This window comes from Bombina bombina, chromosome 1 (genome assembly GCF_027579735.1).
Source record: "Bombina bombina isolate aBomBom1 chromosome 1, aBomBom1.pri, whole genome shotgun sequence".
NCBI lineage: Eukaryota > Metazoa > Chordata > Amphibia > Anura > Bombinatoridae > Bombina > Bombina bombina.
In genome coordinates, this window is record NC_069499.1 from 751,824,653 (window position 1) to 751,834,634 (window position 9,982).

Here is a 9,982-nt window from a genome sequence, read left to right on the forward strand (position 1 = left end):
ATGTTCTCCACATTAAGTGACACTTAAAGGGACATTGAATACATTTTTATATACTCACAGTTTATATCAGCAAATAAGCAGTGCATTGCAAAATATCTACTCATTGTTTGTTTGTTTTTTGGTGACAGCAGTCCAGAGACACACCCCTTGAACAGCCTCTAGAGTACCTTTATCCTATCTCCTTTGCTGTGGCCAATTAAGGACAGGGAAAATTAGCTATTGCACTTTTAAAAGAGACATTAAACAGCTTGTGCTTTTGTGTAAAAATAAAAAAAAATTTACTTGTACCACATTCCCTAATGCACTGAAAAGGCAAATTCTGTAACCTGGGTGGAAAAGGGTGGAACGACCACATTTTTTACACAAAAGCAAGAGGTATTTATTGTCCCTTTAAGTTATCATTGTGTACAATGTTGCAGGGTCGTTCTAAAGTGTGCAGGATGCACTCAAGCATCCCTGGGAAAGTAAGTTACAAATAAATATACATTTGAAACTACCCATGATTAACGAACTTTGTGGGTAATTTAAATCTTGAATGTAATGTCCCTTTAATGACCTAATCCGTCACTTAGACTCTAACAAATACATTTAAAGGGACAGTCAACATCAGAATTTTTGTTGTTTTTAAAAATAGATAATCCCTTAATTACCAATTCCCCAGGTTTGCATAACCAACAGAGTTATAATTATACACATTTTACATCTTTAATTACCTTGTATCTAAGCCTCAGCAGACTGCCCCCTTATTTCAGTTCTTTTGACAGACTTGCATTTTAGCCAATCAGAGCGGTCTTCATGGTAAATTCACGTGCATGAGCTCAATGTTATCTATATGAAACACGTGAACTAATGCCCTCTAGTGGTGAAAAACATTTAGATTAGAGGTGGCCTTCAAGGTCTAAGAAATTAGCATTTGAACCTCCTAGGTTCATATGCTAATTTAGCTTTCAACTAAGAATACCAAGAGAACAAAGCAAAATTGGTGATAAAAGTAAATTGGAAAGTTGTTTAAAATTACATGCCCTATTTGAAACAAGAAACTTTTTTTTTGGACTTGACTGTCCCTTTAAGCACCATGTTTTTGATCAATAAAGTAAAAATCTACAAAATCTATATTTGCAAATATTTGAAATTTGATTATAATTATGAGTTATCCATTTTTTTTAAATGTGGGCTTACATAAAACCTAATAGGTAACAACAGACAATTCTATATTAAATATATGGCAGGGTTATCTTAAATCGGCAATGTACCAAGCTGTCAGTGAACATTAATATTGACTTCCCAGAGTCATAAACATAGAAAAAAACTTAAGCATAATAATTAACATAATTAAGCTATAAAAATTACAAAGGTATTAAAGACATAGGTAAAGTCCTACCCAAGAGCCACAAACATTGCAGCTCCTGAAGTGAACACAATCTGTGATAGGCGGAGTCATGCAACTGTCGCTTCTGATTGGTTGTATCCTGGTGGTGAACTGCAATTCTCTGTGGCTCCTGATAGGAGTTTTATCTGTGTGTTTTTCCCCCTGGCATCGTTATTTTAACAGTTTGACATGCACTCCCCATGACTAAAAGATGTGTTTATTCAAGTGCAGTTATATTATACGGCAGCTGTACATGAATGCACCACTTTAAATCAAAAAACATATTTAGAGCATGGCAGGGGTAAAGAAAGAGGATGTTTGCAATGTAGGTTTATTGATTGAATATTTGTTTTAAACTATTTTAGTTGCTTGTAATATACCCTCTAGGGAAGAATAAAAATGTTTTAAAGCAGCCATTATTCTTCCCTTTTGAGCCCTGGATTAATGACAGTGCAGTTTTAAATATTACATTAATTTGTTTTATACATAACAATCTTCTGTACGTTTTAAAGTGATACTGTACTCAAAAAAATTCTGGCATTCATATGAAAGAGCAGTAGCTAAATATCTTGAATTTCCTTTTTTTTACTGTTGTATCACTTGCGTACTACCAGTTGCTGCTCATTGGCTGATAGGTACACCCTGCTCATGCTTATTGGTCTACAGGTACTTTAAAGCAGTGAGCATTATTAGACAGTGGAAAACTGATAAATTAGCATGTTAGTTTAAATTTAAACAGCTTTTTACTTTACGTTGACAATAATAATGTCAATATGTTTCAATATAACATATCTTATAGATGATAGAACATTTTTGAGTACAGTTTGACTTTAATGCAATCAACACTAGTACAGTAGTTTCTGAATATTGAGCAATTTGCGCTCCCCACTTTTCACTGTGACCTTTAATCATTTTCAGTCCAAATAGAGTAAAACAGTGTCTTCCTAACAGCGGAGAAATGTGAGCGACCCACCCCAGGTGAATTACAACAAAGGAGTGACTTGGAGGCGGACCAACAGCTGGAAGCCTGGGTGTGGGTGCGCGGTCCCACCAAAAGGGTTGGCAGGGGTCCAGTATTCAACCCGGACAGTCCAGTAACTTAGCATGCCCTGAGTGTTAGCTAAATATAAAAGGCCTCCAATGCCTACATGCATTACCAATATAGAGCAGAATCAAGTAAGGGGCAGTTAAAGAGGCCAGTCACTTCTGTCTATCTGTGTTACCGTCAGCGAAACAGGTAAAATATTTATCTGTATGCTACATGCCACCAAAGGGCAAAATTACTGCTCGGTTGTTAAAAAAATAAATACTTGGTGGGATCAAGAGTAAGGGCTAAGTTAGAGCTTTTAAGAAGGGTATAGACAGAGCGTTCCGTATTTTTGGTATTTTTGTAGAGGGCAGCTGACACTCCTACCCACCAACTCCGTATAGGTTCTGCTGCCTGAAATAAAAGCACAAGTTTCTATTCCAAATCTGACGGTGACCATCCTAATATTTTCACCATCTGATGCCAATGCTGTTGCGCTGCAATTACACGTGTTCACATTGGCACTGATTGCTGGTGGCGGCCATCTTTGAGTGGGCGCTACTAGTACTGTCTGAAGAAAATATAAAATTGTCATATAGATGAGGGGGGGGGGGGTTTAAAAAAATGATCTGTTCCTGGTGTCAAAACCCTAGGTTACGCCACTCTGGCTATACATCTAAATGGGAATTATCAATTAATAACTTTAAAAGTAGGACCCTTTCTTGTTTAACATTTGTATTTATTAAAAATGATTAAAGAAACGACAAACAAACATGCATTTCACAAAACAACAGTTACTTTGTGCTCTTTGTGTATACAAAAATCTCTTCTTGTATATCTACTATATATGATGTGTAATATATGGAATTGTCAGAAACCTTAGCATGTGTAATAAACTAACGATCTTCAGGGAAAGTAAACATTTTCACAAAGGGTCTGAACCACGCATGTTTCCCACTGTATACATGTTAATTTATGCTCATTATTGATTTGTTCTTCACGCTAAAGATTAAAGGGCCATTTAGTGAAAAATGACATGTTCCTATTTGTTGAGAACATGCCGTTTTAGCACCACTGTTCTTGTAAATTTATGTTTTTAACCCCTGTGAAAGGGGTAAAATACTGCTCAGGAGCAGCAGAGAACTTCTGGTCCAGAGTAGAAATTGCTGCAGAGTTAAATACATAGCTCTAAAATTACTTCCTGTAACAAATGAGAGAATGTAATTTTGTCACTATAATGACCCATTAAGAAGTGTTCTCTGAATGTTTGCACTATGGGCGTATTCGTTTTTTTTATATATAATATTTTTGTGATGCCAGTATAAGGTTAAAGTGGAGCTGTTAACTCAAAGCAAATTAGGTGTGAAAAACTGGCTGTTTTGTACTAGCTGTTTCATTTTAAACATGATAATTCTTAGTTTGCAGTGACTAATTACTTTATATCTGTGTTATTAAGTAGTTTGATAGCATTTCCCACATAAAAAAGCACACTTAACTAATTAGCATATTGCGCTCCTAATTTGCATACTGTGCCTCAGTAACCAAACATATAGCTACAGAATCAAGTTCAGGAAAAAATACTGACCAGTGCAATCTATAGCCAAGTTTTAAGAGCCCAACTTGTTTAGCTGTTGCGGGTCCACTTCTTAAGGGTATTGTGAGCCCACGAGTGCCTTTTACATAGTGTTTAATGTCTTGTTATGGTGGGGGTTTATTTGGGGGGAGGGAAAGCATTAGTTGTGATCTATAATCAGAAGGGATTTTTGTGTATAGAGGGCATTGTATTTATAACTGTATAGAACTAAATTTCCTGCCTGTAATTAATGTTAGCAACATGTTAATCAATAAAATTATTTGGAGAAAAATAATTTTTTTGTGATTTTTTTATTTATTTTTTTACTAAACTTCATGGTGAATTTAAAAAGAAATATTGGAAAATGTGCTGCTTACAAATACTATCTTTCAAAGTTAACACAACAAAATCCCCTAGGTGTCATATAACAGAGTTTTTTCACTATTATGAGCTACCTCTCCTCTAATCCAATATGCTGTCCTGTGTGTATGGAGCAATAATAAGCAAAGTACATGTATTTACAGACATCTCACTGATGTACCTCTTAGGGCAGAGCTTGATAAACCCAGATGCCAGGGAGCCACTTTTGTCTTGGATTAGAGTCCCAAGACATCCACGAGTGCATCCTACTACCACCTGCCAGCCACTACAAGCTGCACCTAAAATTTAGCTTGGTGAGACTGATTTTTTTTCTAGGCTGCACAGCTGTGAAATACAAAAACTCTTATTACATTATATTTTCTTAGACCTTATCCTACATTTTTTATACTATTACATTTTTAATACCATTATATTTTGAACTAAGCAGCTAAAACTCATGAGATTTCTATATGTGTTTGTTGTTTTTACATTTATTATACTAATTCTAATATTACTGCTGTTCACTTCACCTAAACCACTATTTAATAGATATGTATGTCACAGCATGAATGCTTGTAGATCTATATTGATATTTAATCCATGTGGGGACATACTTCCTTTGGAATAGATCCATTTAGTTTCTGCCTTTCTTAGTTTCATTAGACGATTTCCCTCACTTTCCCCAGTGGCAATCTGTTCCAGGACCTTACATTTTAATCCTTCGCTACTACATTTATGCTTACATTTACAATGATTTGACACACTATGGCCTTCAAACCCATTTTTTATGTTAGCAAGATGTTCATATATCCTACGCTTTATCTTTCTTGTAGTGCGACCTATATAAATCATTCCACATATACAGGTCAGCTGTTATACTACAAATGTAGAGTTGCAGGTTCTAGATTTCAAATTGAACTCCTTTGTTCTATTCCAGTTTTTAGTCATCTCATTATCTTTATCAATGATAGGACACATGCAACAATTTTAATGATAACCAATTGGATGATTTCATTATTTTTGCTTCCTTTATTGGTTTCAGCTTGGATGGCGCCACTAAATGTCCTTATATCTTAATGTCCCTATTCTTCTTATATACTACTAAGGGACAGAAATGTCAGCCACTAGAGAGATGAGTGTTAAAGGACCAGTCAACACATTAGATTTGCATAATCAACAAATGCAAGATAACAAGACAATGCAATAGCATTTAGTCTGAACTTCAAATGAGTAGTAGATTTTTTTATAACAAATTTCAAAGTTATGTATATTTCCACTCCCCTTGTACCATGTGATAGCAATCAGACAATCACAAATGCATATACGTATAGTCTGTGAATTCTTGCACATGCTCAGTAGGATCTGGTGACTCAAAAATTGTAAATATAAAAGACTGTGCACATTTTTTTTTAATGGAAGTAAATTGGAAAGTTGTTTAAAATTACATGCTGTATCTGAATCATGAAAATTAAATTTAACCTGAGTGTCCCTTTAAGAATGGGATAGACAAGTGAATATTTATCTGCGCCTGTGAGAACCCAATAGTGGTCAGTTAAAGAGATTGGTGGATCACAATGAAACAAGTATATGATCGGTGTAATGAATACATATTAAAGGGTCTTGGTTTACATATTCATAGTTTATATTAGCACTGCACTGTTAAAAGATTAAGCTGCATAAAACACTTTCAAAAGCAATTTGAGCTGTGTTTGTGTTAGCAAACTTGGCAGGGCATAGGTATGGGGCATGAATAAACAATGTGCTAGGTCTCGGCACCTGAAGGGTCAAAATGAAAAGCATTCCCTGGGAGGCAAGCCAATTTAGATTCCAAAACTTGTATATTTTGCAAGGGGAGAAAGTGCGCTAAAGTCTTACCGGGTGCAGTTGCGTTACGTGGTATATGTTCTCTTGTCCCAACTTAATAGCCACCTTGGTTGGTCCTCAGGAGACACTCACCCTCTGCAGCTGAATGCGGTATCCATACTTTTTTACTGCAATCAGTTTTAAGTAGCAAAACTTTTTCCACCTTTTGTCTTATTTGGAGGAGCCAATCGGAGATTAAGACCACAGACAACAAGGCTAGTCACTGTCATAAAGTTAGTATAAAGTATATTGCTTTGCACTTGTTATCTGATAAAGCAAATTAGGCACAGATATGTAATCGAGTTAGCCTTGAGACATCAGCAGGGTGCATTCAAGTTCTGAGAATTAAGGCTGTGACACACTGCAAGCGAAGCGGTGTGCACCGTGTAGATGCAGCTGTGCGCGCTCAGTGTGTCCTGCCTTTTCATCTCTGAGCACTCTGCTGCGTCAGGTCGCCTAGCTGAGCGCTCAGAGATGAAATATTTGATCTTCAGGAGCGATGCGACGCGGAGCGAAGCAGCTGCTTCGCCTCGCTTCGCTCTGCTTGCAATGTGTCACAGCCTTTAGAAACTGCTCAATTTTCAGAGCTATAAAGAAACAGAGAAGGCGCCACATAGCATAATTCCGTATGGTATACCAAATAATATATTGCAGCTCAATTGCACTCACGTGTAGGAAAGCACCAAGATGTGGTGCTGACTAGGCAGACCGGAACCTCAGAGTTGCCCGGTAAACTCTCCTCTCAGGCTGAAGCTTCCAGCAGCCAAGTTAGTAGTCACCAACAAAGGTAAGGTGTGTGGGTGTCAGGAAGGCCCTTTAATTCCTCAGGGAATTGGAGGCTTACTCCAAGCAGGGATATCCAAATAAAAGGCGAAGTAGCAAGTATGTATCAATAAAAGTGTTTATTTTAACACATTAAAAACACAGCTACGCGTTTCTCAGTATCATGTACTGTTTCCTCAGGCTGAATCAAATCTCATGGTGCAACCTGCCAATTTAATCGCAAATTTAAGATACCTATATTGGGTTCATATATGAGTTTATCAGGCATATCAGTGCCTCATCAGCTTCTGACCTCACTGCACGTCACTAATAAATGTGTGTGTATACATATAGGCATGTGGCTCCAATATTGAAGCAGGTACTATATATAAGTGCATCTATATATTTCTTTATATACAAATAAACACCGACATTGCAGCATATCAGCACATATAAGTGTGTGAGTGTGTACGCCCATGACCAAAGTAGACACATCAGAAACATGAATACGAAAAGTACATTTCAAATTAAAAAACTAATATTTTTATAAAATCTATTACCTCATTTAATCCTAAAGGGAAAAGAGTTTGGAATTTATAAACCCAGTAAGTCTCTCTCTGCCTCAATTTGGTGAATCTATTGTATCTTTGGGATTGCCTAATGCTTTCCAAAGGGGTGATCTTTAAATTGCATTTGCCACTATCATGATATTGGATATAATGTTTAGAGATACTATGTTTCAATGACCCTTTGTTGACATTTCTTAAATATTTACTCCACCTTGTGCGCATTTTCCACGAAGTACCACCCAAGTAATGGAGCCCACATTCACAAGTAATAACATATTTCACAAAAGAAGAGTTACAAGACAGACGTCCTCTAATAGAAAACTCTTCTCCAGTGGTATTGGCTTTTATTGAGGTGCAGCCGTGTGTGATGGCATCTCTTATTTACACATTTAAAAGTGTATTTTCTTAGTTGAGCATTTGTACTAGTTTTTAATCTATTCTTCTTTGTTTGAACAACTTTGCTAGGTGCTAGTTTCTGTTTTAGCGTGGGTGCTGTCTTGAATATGAACTTGGGTTCTTTCTCTAAGGTCTTTTTGAGGATCGGGTCTTTTAACAAAATAGGCCAGTGTTTGTTCAGAATTTTCTTGATGGCCTTATGTTTGGAATTAAATTGGGTAACAAATAAGGGCTGACTGCCATTCATTTCCATATCTTTACCTTCTTCTTTTTTGTTTTTGGGTTTAAGTATGAAGGATCTATCTATGGCTCTTGCTCTTTCATATCTACTGGAAATTAGGTCTATAGAATATCCTTTTTTTAAAATCTCTCCAACAGTAGATCTGATTGTGTATCATACATTTCAACTGAACTACAATTTCTCCTTTTTCGACAGACTTGGCTGAATGGAATGTTTACCTTCCAACTTTTAAGGTGATTACTGGAGAAATGTAGGAAATTATTACTATCCATTGGTTTAAATAAAGTAGATGTACATAGATTCCCTTTGTTGTCCCATATCTAAGCATTCTATACATTCCTGTTGTATATTAGAGGTAAAGGTTATACCCATATTGTTGTTATTAAGATATTTTGTGAACTCCTCAGCCTCAGCAGTTGTTCCCCTCCACAAAAACAATAGATCAGCTATGAAATGGCCATAGTACACCAGATTCACCCTCCACCTTGTATCATAAATGTATTTGACTTCAAATACGCCCATAAATAAATTGATCTGTAAATAAATTGAATCTAAAAATTGGAAAGAGTTGTGCTTCAGGATATAGTCAATCAATACAAGTAGATATTCCTTCTGGATATCTAGCATGTATGGATCCCTCTCGAGATAGGTGCGTACTGCTTTGATACCAAGATCATGTGAGATATTGGAGTACAGTGCACCAACATCATAGGTGAGCCAAATGTATCTGTGATCTTGTTGGAGTTCACTTACTTTTTTGATTAGATCTGGGGTATCTCTAATATATTAGGGTAAACTGACTACATGTTTTTGTAGGAAGTTGTCTGTATTCAGAAAGCCTATCTGTGATGCTGTTTATTCCACATATTTTGGGTCTCCCTGGAGGTCTTAGTTAAATTTTATGTATCTGTAGAAGGTGGTAGGAGTAATGGATATTTGGATGATCTGGAGTTAAAGGGCCATGATACCCACATTTTTTCTTTCATGATTTAGAAAGAGAATGCATTTTTAAACATCTTTCTAATTTTCTTCTATTATCTAATTTGTTTTATTCTCTTAATATTCATTGCTGAAAAGCATATCTAGATATGCTCAGTAGCTGCTGATTGGTTGCTGCACATAGAAGCCTCATGTGATTGGCTCACCCATGTGCATTGCTTTTTCTTCAAATAAGGATATCTAAAAAATGAAGCAAAATAAATAATAGAAGTAAATTGTAATGTTGTTTAAATTTGTATGTTCTATCTGAATCATGAAAGAAAGATTTTGGGTTTAGTGGCCCGTTAAATATCTCCTTTCCTTTCTGTTTAGTATCTCCTCATTACTACCAAATTCCAGGATATCCATCAAATGGTTGGTATATTTAGTAGTTGGATCTTTTTTAATGATATATAGTATTCAGGGTCCCATAGGATGCGTTTTGCTTCATTTGTATAATCACTATAGTCCTGTAAGACTATATCATTCTCCCCCCCTTTTATCAGCCTGGCGGATTACCAATTGATGATCATTAGGCTCTCTAATGTTGTTCTCTCATTTAGCCATATTTTTTGTGTTTCAAATTTGGGGGGGGGGGATTTTCCCCCAGGTCTTCCGTAACCAGTTATTGGAAGAGGTTGATGTAAGACACATCTTCCTTAGGTGGGTTGAAAGTGGAAACAGGTGACAAAAAAATATGCATTACTTTCTCAAATAGGACTTCCACTAATTTCTCTGGTTCTTTGTAGAAGACCTGAGTGGACTGTTTAGTATTTATAAAATTTAGAAGAATAGGAATTACCTCAATGTCATTCCTTTTTAGGGATTTTATAGAGAAATATCT

The 9,982-nt window shown here is 36.1% G+C and overlaps 1 protein-coding gene across 1 annotated transcript in view; it reads left to right on the forward strand.

Moving 5' to 3' along the window:
- LAMP2 (lysosomal associated membrane protein 2) overlaps positions 1–4,264 on the forward strand; it is a 275,991-nt gene extending 271,727 nt beyond the window's left edge. Inside the window, exon 9 of the mRNA XM_053699286.1 lies at positions 1–4,264. This exon is cut by the window's left edge and continues 338 nt beyond it. The gene's annotated coding sequence lies outside the window, so the exon portion shown is untranslated.
- Positions 4,265–9,982: the final 5,718 nt, after the last annotated feature.